Source organism: Sarcophilus harrisii, chromosome 4, assembly GCF_902635505.1.
Source record: "Sarcophilus harrisii chromosome 4, mSarHar1.11, whole genome shotgun sequence".
NCBI classification, from domain to species: domain Eukaryota; kingdom Metazoa; phylum Chordata; class Mammalia; order Dasyuromorphia; family Dasyuridae; genus Sarcophilus; species Sarcophilus harrisii.
The window spans coordinates 228,619,760-228,639,499 of NC_045429.1; the positions used below are offsets into that span (position 1 = coordinate 228,619,760).

The 19,740-nt window shown below is 32.7% G+C and overlaps 1 long non-coding RNA gene across 1 annotated transcript in view; it reads right to left on the reverse strand.

Moving 5' to 3' along the window:
* Positions 1–2,394: 2,394 nt before the first annotated feature.
* Positions 2,395–19,740, reverse strand: part of LOC116423171 — a 43,853-nt gene continuing 26,507 nt past the window's right edge. Inside the window, exon 3 of the long non-coding RNA XR_004233662.1 lies at positions 2,395–3,319. This is a non-coding gene — a long non-coding RNA (uncharacterized LOC116423171). The remainder of the gene's footprint in view (positions 3,320–19,740) is intronic.

A 19,740-nucleotide genomic window follows, 5' to 3' on the forward strand; every position in this document is an offset into this window, starting at 1 on the left:
AATTTAGCCCAATTCAACTGGTGTTACAATTACAATAAACTTTTTCCCTTGAAGATGAATTCAAGCCTGCAAATTCTTTTGAGATACCTGACGACACCAGTCTGTGATTGGAACCTTTTGGGGTCTCCTTTTGAACCTCAATAGTATAGCTTTTCCTCTCTTATGGACCATTCTATCACTAGTTTCTGAAACTCTCCAGTGAATATCTGATCAGAAAAAATTTTGCAAAATTTTAAAAATAGGAATATGACTTTCCTTTCTCTTTTCATTTCATAAGGGAAAAATATCTTGAAAATTGGAAAATTACCAGAATGGCAAGAACTGGGTAGTGGTAAAGATGTTTATTTGTGGCTTAAAAGACAGTATATAAACCAAGCATTTTCTTTCAGTGAGAAAATTTTTATAAGAATTCAGGCTAGGCACAGTGGTGTACACCTATAAAAACAAAACAAACTGCTTCCTCCCTACCTTTTTAGTCTTAAATCTTATATCCTTTCTTCATCCAGGTCCTCTTCAATCCAGTGACTAGTTTCTTTGCTAATCCCCAAACAAAACACTTCCTCTCTATGACTGTCCCCCATGAAAGGAATGCTCTCTCCATTCATCTCTACTTCCTGGCTTCCTTCAAATTCCATCTAAAATCTCACCTTCTACAGAAATTCTTTCCTATCCCTCTTTATTCTAGTGACATGCTTCTGTATATTTTCTTTTTTTTTCTTATAGTTATTTGCAAGTTGTCTCTCATTCAACTGTGAGCTCCTTGAATGCTGGTACTAGATTTTTCCTTTCTTTGTATTCCCAGTGCTTAGTCCAGTACCTGGCACATAGAAGATTCATATAGATATATATCTTTTTATTTTCAAAATATATGCACGGATAATTTAACATTTGTCCTTGCATAGCCTTGTGTTTCAGATTTTCTCCTCCTTCCCCCCCACTTCCTCCCCTAGAGGGCAAGCAATCCAGTATCTGTTAAACGTTAAAATATATGTTTAAATCCAATGTGTAAATTTATACAATTCTCTTGATGCACAAGAAAAATTAGATTAAAAAAAGTAAATGAGTAAGAAAACAAAATACAAGCGAACAACAACAAAAAGAGAGAATTTTATGTTGTGATCCACATTTAGTTTCCACAATCCTCTTTCTGGGTATATGTAGATGGCGCTCTTCTTCACAAGATCATTGGCAATGTCATCAGTCATCTCATTGTTGGAAGTCATGTTCATCAGAATTAATGGTCATATAATATTGTTGTTGCCGTGTACAAGGATCTCCTGGTTCTGCTCATTTCACTTAGCATCAATTCGTTCATGTAAGTCTCTCCAGACTTCTCTAAAATTATCCTACTGAGTCTTTCTTATAGAATAATAATATTCCATTTCATATACCATAACTTATTCAGCCATTCCCCAACTGATGGGCATCCACTTAAGTTTCCAGTTTCTTGCCAATTCGAAAAGGGCTGCCATAAACATTTTTGCACATGTATCCTTTTCCTTCCTTTAAGATCTCTTTGGGATATAGGCCCAATAAAAACACTGCTGGATCAAAGGGTATGCACAGTTTGATACCTTTTTTGAGCATAGTTCTAAATTGCTCTCCAGAATGGCTTGATCCATTCACAATTTCACCAACAATGTATTAGTGTCACAGCAACTTATTCTTCCCTCAAGAGCTTTTATTTCATTTCTCCGCTCCCCTCTCCATTCATTTATTCTAAATATTCACCTAGTCTTTGTGGAAAATCCATCTTTTTCTCTTTGAGACACTATTTCCAGTTGTTACAGACTTAATCATTTCTTCTTTTGAGAGATCTATAGATATACTGGGCAGGGGTCCTCAAACTACAGTTCATGGGCCAGATGCGGCAGCATCTCACCCAGGGCTATGAAGTTTATTTAAAAGCCCACAAAACAAAGTTTTTGTTTTTACTATAGTCCAGCCCTCCAACAGTCTGAGGGACAGTGAACTGGCCCCCTACTCAAAAAGTTTGAGGACCCCTGCATGTAGAGGGCCGGAACTCTGGAGAAGTATACTTGAAACAAGGATACTTAACAACAAGGTGTTAACTCAGTGTGATTGATGAGATGATGGTTCTCTGGGTTCACATATACTTAGTACTTAGTATGGTGATATAAGGGTTCTCTAGTTCACACATACATAGTGTACTGTAATGGTGTAATCAGACCAAGGTATTTAAGGTCTGAAAGGGCTGGAAATGAAACATTCCATTTTTGACCATCCTCCTGGTGGCTCTCCTGCCTCCTGTGCTCCTCCACTAAGATCAAGACAGATCAAGACTGGTTCAGACTGTAACAGACAGATTGTGAAGGAGACAGACTGTGGGAATAAATACTTTAGACTCTATTCCTGACTATCCTCGTGGTGACTATCCTGCTGAGATCAAGGCCCTTTAGGAGGACCTCCAGAAAGCTAGCCCAGACGTTACAATATACGATAATTTTTGTACTGGTCAGTATTTTTTAATTTAATCAGCTCTCAAGTTTTAATCCTTGATCTGGGGATTTGTGAGTATATGTCAGATTTCACCTTTTGATGTGTTTTTGGGTAGGGTGGCTGGCCTTACTTGGTCTCATCATAGGCTCCTAAACTGATGACTAACTTCCCAATTTTCCCTAATATCCTTTCCTGTCCCCCTTTTAATTGTTCTCCCAGAGTAATCCCATATAAGAAATAGTAATTTTAAAAATGATTCGAAAAAGGAAAAAAAAAAAATCAACATAATTGATCAATCCATTGAAAAAGCCTGAAAATATGTGCAATATACAGCTCTTGTGGACCTCCCGCCTCTGCAAAGGGATTAGTTAGCTTCTGAGCCAGCTTTGCTTTTTATAACTTTACAACATTCACTTTTGATTTTATGAATGGAGTTGTTCTTTCCATTTAGATTATTGTATTATGTATATTGTCTTTTTGACTGTTTATTTAGATTCAATATCTCATGAAACTTTTACTGATTTCTCCCAACCATTGGATTCCTTCTTCCTTAACTACCTTCTATTTCACTATTTTGAATTTATTTGAATTAAATTCATATATAAAGTAGATATATATTTATATATCTTTGCTGTCTAAGTTTCTTGAGGAATAAAAGAGAGAGGGATGGATTGTTTCATATTGTTTCCCTAAAATGTAGTACACTGCTTGAAAATAGTAGGCTTTTAATAAATAATGTATGCTGATTGATTGATTGTTGAACAAATACTTATTGACTAACTGCCTCTTATGTTCTCATTGCATGTGTTTTGGCAAAATAAATATTCCTTTTGAAGGGTGCTCCACTTGGCCTTCTTTCCTAGAAGGGGAAATAAATTGACAAGATTATTTCTTTTTTTCCATGTTCTGTTCTCCCATAGCTCTTACTTAAGATAAAATAGCAGAGTGCTATTCTACCCTGCCTCTATTTTTTTCCTTATATACAGATGAAACTTTCTTGACCCTCATATTAATATTAAATCTGCAGGGAACAAAGCCATGCCCTGTGCTAAATTGGGCCCTCAAAACTGTTTTTCTTTTAAGTAGATTAAGCATCATTCTCCCTATCCTCAATCCAGTTAATGGTATTAAGCCCATTCTTCTTAGAGGGTACAAAGGCAAACATTAGCCCAACCTGTGTTTATTACAAATTCAAAATTCAACATAAATTTGAATTTATTAGTTCAAATTAATAAATCATACTGTATCTTAAAAGTTTTCTTGTCCAGCTTTCATGAATACAAACTCACTATCAAAGTTGGAAATAAGCTAGAAAAATTTTAGCAGGTCAAATGGGAGCTATAGATGGATTATTACAACATGTGAAATTTAAATTAGTTTTGGAGAAAGCAGCATCTCAGGACTTCTAATATTATTAGCCAGTCAATGCTCTGTGGTACCACAGCAAGCTAATTTAATACTGCTAATGACAGCTTTCCTTCTTTAACTAGTCCAAATGTAAATAAGTGTACCAAACACAATTATACTGGGAGGCTATCATACAATACAATAATTACCACAATTTAGGGTCATTCCTAATGTAATGCAATGGCTTCAGTTTTCACATTTCTATTAATGGCGCTCTAAAATTTTATTCATTTCAGTTTTTCCTTAAGAAACTATACTGGGGGGCAGCTAGGTGGCACAGTAGATAGAGCACCAGCCCTGAACTCAGGAAGACCTGAATTCAAATATAACCTCAGGCACTTAATAGCTCCTAGCTGTGTGACCCTGAGTAAGTCACTTAACCCCAATTGCCTGAGGGAGGGGGGGGGATCTATACTGGATTTTTTCATGTTTCTTAAGGATTTAAATATAATTTTGAAATATAATTCAGAAGACCCAAAAAGTCTTCGATAATCACAGTTGCTTTTTAATCCTGTGGATGAACATGCAAATTTAGCAGGAGCCCAGATATAAGCAAAATTAGGCTACAGGTAAGCATATATCAAAAATATACATTTAATAAAAAATTAAAACATGACTCACAGCAATCATTGTGTATTTCTACAGGTTGATAATATTTCCTGCCACCTCAGTTCACCATCACTTTGAAGTGAAATGGTCTGTAAAGTTTGCTGATAGTTTCCATAATCTGTTTATTAAAGCTCCATGCTTTACCGATTCTCTGGCCAAATGTATTAGAAATATAGATAGCCTCAGCCTATTTTTGATCATAACAATTCAGAATTGTAAAAGTTCAAAGGCTGAAATATGCCTAGATGACAACTCTTGAATTATACATACTACTAGTAATCTTCATTTTAGAAATAAAGCAAACATTCCAGTAGTCTTCAATACAGGAATATTAATGTTAATTGCCTTGACATGGTTGTCCAAAATGGACACTATCTTTAATCCTATTCCACATTGGTATGAACAATTATTTTTCCTTTGACATAGCTATGAATCTGTTAAAATATTGAGATTGCTTTTTGGGAATCCCAATTAAATGAAAAGCATACAATTAAGTGAGTATTAGAATATTGGACCTTGTTGTGTGATTTTAGGGAAAAGTTCGGATTCGCTTCCACTAATGACACTCTCAGACTCAGTCAAAGTGAAAGTAAAATTTAATTACACAGTTCACAGAATAGAATGCTTACAATAACAACTAATATAGCAAATAATACATAAAAGACAAAGAATAATGAGAATTATGATTAAGATAGCAGATAGAGAGAATACTTCACCGATCGGGGGAGCTCCGACTCTAATTGACTCATATTGGCTGGGAAACCCCAGTAGTTCAGCCTTTGTGTCCCGAACAGGAAAATTCTAGGCAGATCGTCATCTCCATAGGTGAGGTTTTCAAATAGAGAATGTTTTACCTGCCTTTTATAGGAATCAGGACAAAGAAGGCTTTGGGCCAAGTAAAGACATCATATAAGACAGGGAAGTACCGACAAGGACTCCAGGTGGTTGTGATCAAGTGTTGCATCGACAAGGAGGCCAGTACTTATTGACAACTGTTCCAAGGAGTGGCGAGTTCCCAGAATCATGTAGTTGGAGCTAAAACACATGTGGTACATTCCCAACTTATAGGTTAAAAAATGGTCAAGATCTCATGGGAGAAGGAGCTAAAACATATACTCCTATGGGTGAGAGAACGGTCAAGTTCTCACAGAAGTCACATCATACCTTGATTAGATTCACATGGTTTGCATGGTGATTGGGTTCACATGGGGAAAGTCATTCACATGGAGATTGGGTTCACGTGGTTCAGATGGAGATTAGGTTCACATGGGGAAAGTCAGGTTCTTACAATGATTTGAAATGAACTTACTAATAATATAGAGATTTTCTATTCAGACCTCAAAACCCATCTAGCGTACCAGTATTATTCCTCCAAACTGAGAATTCTCCCTCTATTTCTTTTTGTAATCTTATTCTTGATGCTGGATCACTGATTCTCAAATTATAAAATCCTTAAGATCACCATTAGATTGTGACCTGACCCTATAGCAAATGACAGGGGGAAGAATAGGTCAGAGAAATTTCTACCTTAATGGCCCAGGGAACATAGCTACCTGATACTTTTTCCAGCACTGGATCTGATGACTAATATAGAATTCAGATTCTACTATCAATCAAATAATACCATCATCAGGGATTCAATCTGGTTAAGTCAACACCACAAATTGCATGCTAATTAAGCTCTGCATATCTATGCAGAATTTGTTAGCTATTGGTCATTGGATAAATGGTTATTGATAGAAAACACATTTAGGAGAACTAAGAGAGAGTACAAAAAGGAGCATTTAAAAATACTTTAATCCTTTGATAGATCAAGATCTTGTTGCTATGGATGCAGTAATGCAGATGAAAATGCAGCCACTTTTTCATCCCTTATGATTTGTCCATGTCCTCCCACAAATCCTCCTTAGCACAGCCACTAGATTTTTAAAAATAACTTTTAACTGATACCTTTTATTTTAATATGGCATAAATTTCTGTCTATGTTCCTCCTTTCTTCTTCCTCCCCAACCATCCCTTATAGCAAAGAATTTTTTAAAAGAAAAAAAAATTCAGAAAAAAATTAATACATTAAAAAAAAGTCTGACTATATGCCTAGATCCTTAATGGGTATGAATAAAGAATATCCTTGAAGTGTTTGCATTATTTGAAGTCATATTACATATTTCCATTGGACTAGAACCAATGACCAAATTTTACTTAATTATGACAACAAATAGTGCTCATTTAAATATAGGACATTCATGGGATTCATTATTCACCTGTGGGATCTTGGCTGTATATGCAGTTTCATAAGCATTGGTTCTGCAAAGAAATTAAGAAAAAAATATTTTTATATCTTTTTAGGGGTCAAGCTTGCTCTTTATAATACTTTTTATAATTTTGAAACATTTATTTTTGTCATTTGATCTTTTAATACTTCATGGTTACCTGTCTTTACACTTGGGCTTTATGTAGATAACCTATCTTTTGCAAACTATATGACCATGCTTCTTGCTAATAATACTGGAACTTTGACTGCCTTTGGGGCCACTTGCACTTTTCATTCATCAGAGAATATGGTTTTTCATGACATTCTAATAATAGAGTGTAATTAGGGACACTTTTTTTTAATAAGTGTTATTTCATTGGTATAAGAAACTCAGTAGATTAGTTGTGCAATATTGTCTGAGCTATGGACACACATTCTCAATCTAATCCATTTTCTCCAGTTAGAATATTAGATTATTTTTGAGCAACTGTATACCTCACTTTAGAAACTATATAGCATTATGAAGCTTGAGGCAATTAACCCCATGTTCTCTGCAAACAGAATCAGCTGAAGGATATCACCATTTATGGGAAATCTAACTTCTATTTGTATTTACTTCCTTTATGCTGTGGCAAGTACCTTTTCTGTCATATGACTGGCTCAGTATTGGTAATCAGAGAATTTCTAAATAATTTATTAAGAAATATTATGACTTCAGCATATACATGAGAGATTCTTTGCTGAGATTCAGAACTAGGGCTATGGAACAATGCATACAATGACTGACTTAGATGATGAGTTGGTTAGTTTTTCTCATCTATTTTTTTTCCTCTGTGATATAATCCCCCTTCTCCACCATGACGGAAAAGGATAAAGAAAAAAAGAATATATTGGGAAATTGGGTTATGTAAAAGCAAAGAATATCAATAAATAAATATTTTTAAAATATTCAAGGGACACAATTTATTGGAAGAGGGCCAATAGTTTTCTCTTCACACCTTTAGTCATTGCTACTAATTCTTCCTCAGACAGAACATATCTAAACCCTTTTCCAAATGACAATCTTTCAAATACTTTTAGATGGCCATCATAACCCCTCCCTTCCAAGTGTTTTTCTTTCCTAAGTGAACCATTCCAAGTTCCATCAATTAATCCTTTTATATCATGATGGCCTTTTACCATTGCACAGTCATTCTCTCATACACTTTCTAGCTTATTATCATTGCCTTTCTGAAAATGTAGTATCTAAATTATATACAGTATTCCAAATGTGATCTGATGAAGATGGTGGTGCTATCACCTTCCTAATCCTAGAAATTGCCTCTTTTAATGAAGTTACATCATTTTTTCCTGATCTTTTTCAGATGCAGTGATATCTAACCACAACTCCCATTTGGGCCTAAGAGTCTTTCATAACCAAGGTCCCACCTACATTTTCTGTCTCATTACATCTTACTCTGCTACATACTTTTTGATCCAATAACAATGGATTCCTTGATGTTTTAAGAACAAGACACTACATCTCTTATTTCCAGGTATTTTCTCTAGCTATTCTCCATTTCTAGGATACTATCCTTTTTTACTCTCTACCTTCTGGCTTCCCTATTGGCTATTAAGTTCTAGCTAAAATGCCACATTTTACAAGAAGCCTTTCTAAGCCCTTCCTCATTACAGTGCCTTTTCTTTTTCAATTATTTTATTTAGCCTGTTTATAACTTGTTTGTACATCTTTGTTTGCTTATTATTTCTCCCATTATATTTTGAATTCCTTAAGGTCAAACACTATCTTTTACCTCTTTTTATATCCCCAGTAATAAGTCTTTAATAAACATTTACTGACTAACTGATTATTGTGTTACTATTTTCTGAACCCAAGTATTCAGTGTTAAACTCATAATCACCTAATGTAATCTCATTAGGTTCAGCCTCACTCACTAAGTCACAGTCTGGCCACATATTCCCTCTCACAATTTAAGGATATACTCTGAGGAGTTAAAGTATTCTTTATTACTGCCTATGGATCAAACTGCACTAGATATATTTGCTCCCATTGCTAGTTCAGACACTTGTATCCCAGATCCATCCCCTTTTATACAGATCAGAATTCTTCTAGATGCAAGATCCCTTGTTCCTTTATGTGGAGAGGTTACATCAACCAAGTTGGTACAATCTGCCCATTTACTAAACCCATCATAAAAGTATGCTATAGGAATTTACAATAGTGCCATAAATTGGGACATCAAGGACAGCTATATTATGGAGGTAGGATTTGTCGTAGGCCTTCATTTCACAGTAACAAAGAGCATAATTCTCCTTGAAGAGAATGTTAACATTTCTAGCATTTTTATTTTTTTACATGAAATAAGTTTTTTCTTTTCTATGGGAATATGTTTGAAACTATAATATAATAAAACAGACTGGAAAATATCTGTTTTGCAAATGATCACTCTACACATGTCTTTTCAGGAATACATCTCATGTGAGATCACAATTTACAGGAGTTTTCCAGGAAAATGAGCTGTCTTTTTGTAGCACTAATCTCAGAATAATGCCAGTGAACTAGTTTTAAGATATTAACAAGAGAAAAGAATAGTAATGGAGAGAAAGAATTGATTACAGTGTGGTAGGAAGTGGAAAGGGTAAAGGGTGGAAATAATTTAAAGCCAAGGAGTCAATGAGTTAGTTCAGACTGAAAGATGAGAGAGATAAAGAAAGAGCTTAGTTACTGTCTTAAAATGAGGAAATTTATGGAATGGTAAAGAAAGATGTTAATAATTCACATTTACATGGCACTTTGAAGTTTACAAAGTTACTTCAAAAACCTTTTGAAATAGGTAGATTATGTATTATTATGCACAGATGAGGCAAATGAGATTTAGAGAGCTGAACTGAGTTGCCCATAGTCTTATAATTAGTAAGCATCAGAAGCAGGATTCTAATCTAGGTCTCTCCAGAGAACTGCTATCTCCAGCACTCATTCTACTACCTCATGCTGATCTATGGTAGGTGGCAAGCCAACAAATATGTCTTTTAGAGATGAAATCAAATGGAGATATTTGAAAATGGCATAAGGCCTGGAATGTCACACATACTTAAACCTGTAAAAATGTTCCTTCTAATAATTCAATATTTCAGAGAACTGGAGTTATCAGAAATAATCACCTGTGTGTACAACAGACTTCATTTGGATGGATTAAAGTTCAACTCAAAGCAGCTTATTTCTTTTAATCCAGGATACAAAAAAAAAAAAAAAAAAAGGAAATGTGAAGGGCAAGTAATAGCATCAGAAACAGAGCAGACAAGATCCAAAAAGAGAGTACAAATATGGATGAATAATCCATAATAACAAAAAGAAAAGCAGCAAAGTAAAGGATAGACAGTTGGGTTTTTTTTTAACGGAATAAAAAAAAATCACAGTTAAGCATGATGAGTCAAAAAATCAAGTGGAAGAGTATTATTGTAAATGTATTGTAAAATTGTTGTTTTAGGCCAACTCAAAGGCTTGATGGTTATATATCACTTGTTCGCTCTTATCATTAGCCAGAAATAGACCTTCAAGGAAAAATGAACCACAGAATGGAATTGCTCATATCTTACTCACTAGAACTCCGGTTCCCAAAGCATCTTTCATTTTCCTATCATTTTTTTATCCCCATGACATAATTTGAAGTAGCATTACAAAAGGCCTTGGATTAACTGTTCTATAACATCAGAATTTAATTTTAATAAGCAAAATCCTCCAAAGTGGCTGAAATCTCCAGACTCCAGCTGATGTTTCTATCCTGTTCCAGGTGCACGGCTGAGTCATCTCCACAGGAATTTCCTCTATCACAATCCATGCCAAGGACCTTGTCTTTCACTAATCACCCTTTCTAATTCCCTTTTAAATGTTGTCTTCCTCTATTAGAATGTAAGCAAGGACTGTCTACTTCTATTTGTATTTCTAACACTTACTTAGTACAATGTCTAGACACATAGTAAACACTTAATAAATATTTATTAATTAGCTGATTGACTGACTCCAAAGAATGAGTCAATAGAAATAGATGAGTTGATACCACCTGATAAATTATGGGAAATTACATATGCCAAGCTAGCTCTGACACGTAGGGGACTTTTATCTGTTAAAAAAAGAATAAGGTAAAAGTGGACATTTTGTTTTCTGATTATACTATTGATTTTAAGCTTCATTTTCCTTCCAAGAAAAGTAGATTTTTCTTATATACTTCTTTTTTTATTTTCAATGAGAAATTAGCATAATAGTAGTAAGTTAATTAATGTAGTACTGACAAGTTTGTAATATCCTTCATATTTTCTCATTTGAGTCTCACTCACTAGTGAAATAGATATTACAAATATTATCCTCTTTTAAACAATGAAGAAATATGCATATAGTCACAAAATCAATAGGTGTTAGATATGGAATTTAGGTCCAAGTCTTTTTTTTTCTTCATGTTTTTATTTACATTTTTCTGTTTCTTGCATCTCTCTAGTTATCCCAAATATCCCTTCCCATTTACATTACTTTAGTTATCTCAATGTTCTAAATATTTCTTACCATCTCAGAGAGCCATCCCTTATGACAAAAAGTTGTTTTTTGTTTGTTTGTTTGTTTTACAAATAATATTTTTTAGAGAGAAAAAAGTTCATACAATTGACCAATACATTGAAGGAATCTATAACCCTGTGTATTGTATTTACCATCTTCAGAAAATGGTGCAATATCTTCCAATAACTCTTTAGTCAAGTCTTGTTTAGGTTTGCTTTTTAAAATGTTTAATTTGAAGCATTCATTTAAATTTTTTTTGAGTTCCAAATTCTCTCCTTCCCTTAAGTCCCACTTCTATCTTTGAGAAGGCAAGCAATATAACATCAAGCATATATGTGAAGTCATGCAAGAATATTTTCATATTGACCATGCCCCCCCCCAAATAGCCCCTCAATAAAAAACAAAAAGTATAAAACATGAAAGTGAAAACAGTATACTTCAATCTATAGCAAAAGTTCATCAGGTCTCTCTGTGAAAGTGAAATTGGTATTTTTCATAATGAATTCTTTGAAACAATTGCAGAATATTATATTAATCAGAGTAGCTATGTTTTATACAGCTTCTCCTTACTACAATATTGCTATTACTGTGCACAATGATCTGCTAGTTCTTCCTTCACTTTACCTTAGGTCATATAAAGTTTTTAAGATTTTTCTGAAAACTTTCTGATCATTATTTTGCTTTCTTATAGCAAAATAATATACCACAACTTGTTCAGCTATTATCCAATTGAGCATCCCCTCAATTCCCAATTCCTTGCTACCATAAAAAGAGCTGCTATAAATATTTTTGTACAAATAAGTTCTTTCTACTTTTCTCTAGTTTCTTCTTGATATAGATCTAGCATTAATATTGTTAGGTCAAGGGGTATGCATAGATTGATAGAGCATTTGATATAGTTCTCCAAAATGGTTAGACTACTTCATACCTCCACCGACAAAGAATTAGTGTACAATTTTTTCTACAGACCTTCCAGCACATTTTCTTGTATGCCAGGTTAGCTAATCTGATAGCTTATCTATTATGATACACATGAGGTGGTATCTCAGACTTCTTTTTATTTACATTTCTCTAATTAGTAGTGTTTTAGAGCATTTTTTTTTCATATCATTATGGATAGCCTTTATTTGTTTTTCTGAAAACTGCTTGTTTATATTCTTTGGCAAATTTTTAATTGTTATTTTTTATTATTTTTATAAATCTGGCTTAGTTTTCTGTATTTTTGAGAAATGAGTACTTTATAAAAGAACTTTATATTTTTTCCCAGTTTCTTGCTTAATTCTAATTTTGGTTGCATTGGTTTTGTTTATACAAATTTTAAAAATTTTTCATTTAAAAAAATTATTCATTTTACTTGTGATGATTCTCTCATAAATTCTTCCATTATCCACAAATTTGACAGGTAAAATTTTCCATGCTCCCTAATTTGCTTATGATATCAATCTTTATGTCCAATTCATTTATATGTTTTACCTTTATCTTGTTAAGATGTTAGTCTATCAAAATGCTTTCCAGTTTTCCCAGAAATTTTTGTGAAAAGGTGAGTTCTTGCCCTCAGAGTTTGGCTCTTTGGGTTTATCAAACACTAGATATTATAGTTATTTGTTTCTGTATTTTATGTGCTTAATCCATTCCAGTGATAAATCACTATTTCTTAGCCAGTAACAGTCTGTTTTTCATAATTACCACTTTGTAATATAATTTGAAAACTGATACTGCTAGGTCATCTTCCTTCACATTTGTTTTCATTGATTTCCCTGATATTTTTGATAATTTGTTCCTCCAATTATTATTTCTAGCTTATAAATTCTTTGGTATTTTGATTGGTATGGTGTTGAATAAGTAAATTAATTTAGGTAGTAATGTCTTTTTTATTATGTTGACTCTGCTTGCCCATTAAAAATTATTTTTTTCTCCAATTATTTAGAACCATTCTTTGTGTGAAATGTTTTATGAATTGTGTTTGTGTAGTCCCAAGTTTGTCTTGTCAAGTAGACTTGCAAGTATTTTATATTATCTGCAGTCATTTTAAATGGAATTTCTCTTTTTATCTCTTCCTATTGGGTTTTGTTGGTAGTATATAGAAATACTGATCATTTATGTGGGTTTATTTCATATCCTGCAACTTTGTTAAATTAATTGTTTCAACTAGTTTTTTAGTTGATTCTCATGGTTGTCTACGTTTACCATCATATTATTTTCAGAGTAAGTTTTGTTTCCTTATTACCTATTTTTTTCTTGTCTTATTGTAAAATTAGCATTTCTAGTACAATATTAAAAAATAATGGTGATAATGTACATCCTTGCTTCACTCCTAATTTTACTTTGAAGGTTTCTAACTTATCTCAGATACAGATAATATTTGCTTTTGGCTTTAGAAGAGAGATATTATTCATCATTTTTAATAAAAGCTTCATTTGTTCTTATACTTTCTATTATTTTTAATATGAAAGGGTATTGCATTTTGTCAAAAACTTTTTCTGCCATCTATTGATATAATCATGATTTTAGAGGGTGATTTTTACTACTGATATATTCAATTATGCTGATTTTTAAAAAATATTGAATCAGCCTGCATATCTGATATAAATTCTAATTGGTAATAGTGTATGGTTTTTGTGATACATTGTTTAATCTTTTTGCTAATATTTTATTTAAATTATTTGTATTAATATTCATTAGAAAAATTAGCCTATACTTTTCTTTCTTTTTTGTCCTCCTTGATTTAGATAAAAAAAAAAAAAAACATAGTTATGTCATAGAAGGAATTTTATAGGACTCCTTCAGTAGCTATTTTTCCAAATAGTTTATAATATATTTGAAATTAATTGTTCTTTAATGAGTGTAGAACCACAACATAGTATTTCCCTTCTTTCTATTATTGTTTGCTTGCATTTTTTCCTTCTCAGGTTTTCTAGATCAGATTTTTCTTGTGCATAGATAACTGTATATATATGTGTATATATATTGGATTTAACATATTTAACATGTATTGGACTACCTATCATCTAGGGGAAGTGATGGGGGGGAAGGAAGAGAAAAGTTGGAACAGAAGATTTTGCAAGAATCAATGTTGAAAAATTACCCATGCATATGTTTTGTAAATAAAAAGCTATAATAAAAAAAAGAAATTGTTCCTTAAATGTATGGAAGAATTCACTTGTAAATCCATCCTGTTCTGTAGATTTTTTTCTTTGGAAGCTCATATATGGTTCATTCAATTTCTTTTCCTAAAATAAGGTTAAGTATTGTATTCCCATTCTATAATTTGAGAAACTTTTAGTTTTGTAAATATTCATCCATTTCACTTAGATTTTCAGTTTTGCTGCTGCATAATTGGACAAAATAGCACCAAATTGCTTTAATTCCAAAAGTTTTGGAATCCATTTTCATTTTTGATACTAGTAATTTGGTTTTCTTTTTTTTAAATAAAATTAAACAATGATTTATATCTATTTTATTAATCTCTGATTTTTAAGATGTTCATTAGAAATCTAGAATTTAATTTTTCTAGTTTTTTAAATTACATTCCCAATTCATTGATTTGCTTTCTCTATTTTATTTTTGTATATGTTTAGAGATAGAAATTCCCCCTAAATTAGTGCTTTGACTCAATCTCCAAAATTTTGGCATGTCACATTGTTGTCATTATCTTTAATGAAATTGCTGATTGTTTCTATGATATGTTCTTCAACCCACTCATTTTTCAGGATTGGATTATTTAGTTACTGATAAATTTTTTATTTATAACCCCATAAAAATGTAATTTTCATTGTATTATGGTCTGAACATATGCATTTAATATTTTTGCTTTTTTGCACTTGGTTGTGAGATTTTTAAGCCCTAATATATATATTTTTTTTGGTGTGAAGGTGCCATGTATAACTGACAAAAAGGTATACTCCTTTCTCTTCCTATTTAGTTTTCTCCAAAGACCTATCATTGCTAACTTTTCTAAGATTCTATTCATCTCGCTGACTTCTTTCCTATTTATTCTATGGTCAACTCTAGCTCTAAGAAGGGAAATTTGAGATTCTCCACTAGCATAGTTTTACTGTCTATATGCTCCTTTGACCCATTTGGCCATTTAGGAGCATCTAGGTGTCACAGTGAATAGAATGCTAGGCCTGGAGTCAGGAAGACTCATCTTCATGAGTTCAAATCTGTCCTCAAATATTTAGGAGCTGTATGACCCTGAGCAAGTCACTTAACCCTGTTTGCTTCTGCTTCCTCATATGTAAAATGAACTGAAGATGGAAATGGTAAGCCATTCCTGTATTTTTGCAAGAAAACCTCAAATGGAATCATGAAGAGTTAGACACAATTGAAACAACAACTATGTCATTTGGTTCATATGTATTTAATATTGTTATCACTTCACTGTTTATGGTGTCTTTTGCTTTTGTGTTGTCAGATATTGATTGCTAACTTGCCTTTTTTATTTTAGCTGAAGCACAATAGATTCTGCTCCAACTCCTTATTCTAACTCTGTATGTACCTCTTGTAAATAACATATTATTCAATTCTGATTTTTTTTAAATTTGCTTATTTTTTATTAAAGCTTTTTATTTTCAAAACATATAATTTTCAATATTCACCCTTGCAAAATCTTGTGTTCCAATTTTTTTCCCTCCTTTCCCATCATCCCCTTTCTTAGATGACAAGTAATCCAATATACATTGAATATGTGCAATTCTTCTATACACATCTCCACAAATATCATGTGGCACAAGAAAAATCAGATCAAAAAGGAAAAAATGAGAAAGAAAACAAAATGAAAGCAAACAACAACAAAAAGAGTGAAAATGCTATGTTGTGATCCACATTCAGTTCCCACAGTACTCTCTCTGGGTTGCAGATGGTTATCTTCATCACAAGACCATTGGAATTGGCCTGAATCACCTTGCTGTTGAAAAAGAGCCACATCCATCAGAATTGGTCATCCTATAATCTTGTTATTGCTGTGTATAATGATCTCCTGGTCCTGTTCATTCCACTTAGCATCAGTTCATATAAGCCTCTCCAGGCCTTTCTGAAATTCCCTTAATGAGCATTTCTTATAGAACAATAATATTCCATAACATTCATATACCATAACTTATTCAGTCATTCTCCAGTTGATGGGCATCCACTTGGTTTTCAGTTTCTTGCCACTACAAAAAGAGCTGCCATAAACATTTTTACACATGTGGCTCCCTTTCCCTGCTTTATGATCTCTTTGGGATATAAGTCCAGTAGAAACATGGCTGGATCAAAGGGTATGCACAACTTGATAACCTTTTAGGCATAGTTCCAAATTGCTCTTCAGGATGGTTGAATCAGTTCACAACTCCATCAATAATGTTCAATTCTGGTTTCTAATCCATTCTGCACTCAGCTTCTATTTTATGAATTAATTCTTCCTGTTAATTTCACAGTAATGATTACTGTGTATTTCCCTTGATCCTATTTTCTTCTATTCATTCTTCTTTCTCTTTTTATACTGTTGCTTCTCTAATATCTGCTTTGCTTTTGATCCCTGACTTCCTTTATCTTCCTTTTTTTTTAAAATCACTTTCGTCCTCTTTCTCTTATGCTTTCCTATTGACTAAGATAAATTTCAGAATTCAATTTAGTATATGAATATACATATATACATATATACATGTTGTCATCCACATTCAGTCCCCACACTTCTCTTTCTGGATGCATCACAAGTCTATTGGGATTGGCCTGAATCACCACTGAGCATCTCTTTCTGTAAGTCATTAATGGATTCTTTCAATTATTATTTCACTGAACCCTGTTTTTTAGAATACTAGAGAGGCTTTTCTTTTTTTAATTTCTTGAAATTGCTATCTAGATTTTTTTTCTTTGATCACCTTAGGCACTTCACTAATTATTAAATGATCTTGTTTTGATCTATTTATCAGGTCTATTATTTTTCTGATGGATATTTCAAGTTTTCTTCTATTTTTCATTTCTTTTATGATTTGCCTATTTCTAGATAGCTCATGAAGTCACTTGCCTAATTCTAATTTTAAGGAATTTTTTAAAAATTAAGTTTTTTTTAACCTCTTTTCCATTTCCAGGATTTAAGGTGTTATTTTCTTTAAATTTTTGAGCCTCTTTTATCAATCTGTTAATCGATTACTTTCTTGTATTACTCTCATTTTTTGCCAATTTTTATTCTACCATTCTTATTAAATTTTTAAAATAATTTTTAGCTCTTCCAAAGTTCTTACTGGGTTTATTATCCAATTCATGTTTATCGTTGAGGCTTTGCCTATAGCTGTTTTGATGCAATTGTCTTCTGAGTTTGTATCTCGATCTCTCACCATAGCATATTTTTATAGTTAGGTTCTTAGTTTTCTTATTTATTCTATTTCTTTTTACCAGTTCAATCACTTATTTTTTTTCAAAAAATTGTTTTTATTCATTTTGAACTTAAATGCAAAAAAGACAAAAAAAAAAAAAAAGAAATTTCCATGTACACAGTACAACATAAACATTCAATATCAAACCATGAATTTCCATTTTACTCTGTTTACTTTTTTTGGGAAAAATTATGTGATAAATTCTACACATCATTTTCAAGATTATCCTGCTTTTCTGTACTTCTTTCTAAGTTTTCTTTTGTTCTCTATTGTGCACTTTTTTCTCTCTCTCTTCCTACCATATCCTAGAAAAGGCTACTATTAGACGCAAATATGTGTGTGTATGTGTGTATATACACACATACACACCCAGACACATATACATATATAAATCTAGACTATACATACTTCTATTGTTCTTTCTTTGGATATGGATAACATCTTCCATCACAGGTCCTTTGTATTTGATTTGAGTATCTGTAATACTCAAAATGACTTAGTCATTCTAAGAACTAAATATCTATTGCTGGGTCAAAGGGTATAAAGTTTTATAATGCTTTGAACAAAATTCTAAATTACACTCCAAAAATGGATGGATCAGTTCACAGTTCCACCAACAATGTATTAGTCTCAGTTTTTCCACATCCTCTCCAGCGTTTGTCACTGTACTCTTCTATCATTTTAGCCAATCTGATAGGTATAAGATGATCTCAGTTGCTTTAATTTGCATTTCTCTAATCATCAATACCTTATTTATATATAGGTTACCAAACATTTGTTTTTTTATGTGGTGGTGTGAATTGAACCATCTATTGTAATCAATTGTTTTGTAATTCTTATTGATTTGGGGAATTACCATATTTTTAATTATCTCACCCATCCAATAGCAGTAATTTTACCAGAGTGAGCAACAAGAGGAGTCATATCTCAATTGTTGTATTTTTTAGCAATTCAGCATAAATTTCATATGAAGAAAAAAATTATCAGGAATAAGCTCAATTGCCTTTGCCTATAAATATTATTTTTCTATCTTTTCTGTCCTATACTATCCATAAATTAAATTTAATTATGCTGAATGATGCTTTCTTATCATTACAGCTTTTTGTTTACAAGATATATGCATGGATAATTTTTCAGCATTGACCCTTGCAAAATCTTCTGTTCCAACTTTTCCCCTTCTTCCGCCCACCCCCTCCCCTAGATGACAGGTAGACTAATACATGTTAAATATATTAAAGTGTATGTTAAATACAAAATATGTGTATATATCCATAGTTATTTTGCTGCACAAGAAAAATCGGGCTTAACATAAGGTAAAAATAACCTGAGAAGGAAATCAAAAATACAAGTGGACAAAAACAGAGGGAGTGGAAATGCTGTGTTATAGTTCATACTCATTTCCCATAGTTTTTTAGTTGGATATAGCTGGTTCTATTCATTATTGAACAAATAGAACTGATTTGGTTCATTTCATTGTTGAAGAAAGCCATGTCCATCAGAATTGATCATTATATAGTATTGTTGTTGTTGAAGTATATAATGACCTCCTGCTCATTTCACTCAGCATCAGTTCATGTAAGTCTCTCCCGAGTTTTCTGAAATCACCCTGCTGGTCATTTCCTACAGAACAATAATATTCCATAACATTTATATACCACAACTTGTTCAGCCATTCTCCAATTGATGGGCATCCATTTAATCTCCAGTTTCTGGCCACTACAAAGAGGGTTGCCACAAACATTTTTGCACATACAGGTCCCTTTCCCTTCTTTATGATCTCTTTGGGATATAAGCCCAGTAGTAACACTGCTGGATCAAAGGGTATGTAGAGTTTGGTAACTTTTTGAGCATAGTTCCAAATTGCCCTCTAGAATGATTGGATTTGTTCACAATTCCACCAACAATGCATCAGTGTCCCAGTTTTCCCACATCCCCTCCAACATTCAGCATTATCTTTTCCTGTCATCCTAGCCAATCTGAGAGGTGTGTAGTGGTATCTCAGAGTTGTCTTAATTTGCATTTCTCTAATTAATAATAATTTGGAGCATCTTTTCTTATGGCTAGAAATAGTTTCGATTTCTTCATCTGAAAATTGTCTGTTCATATCC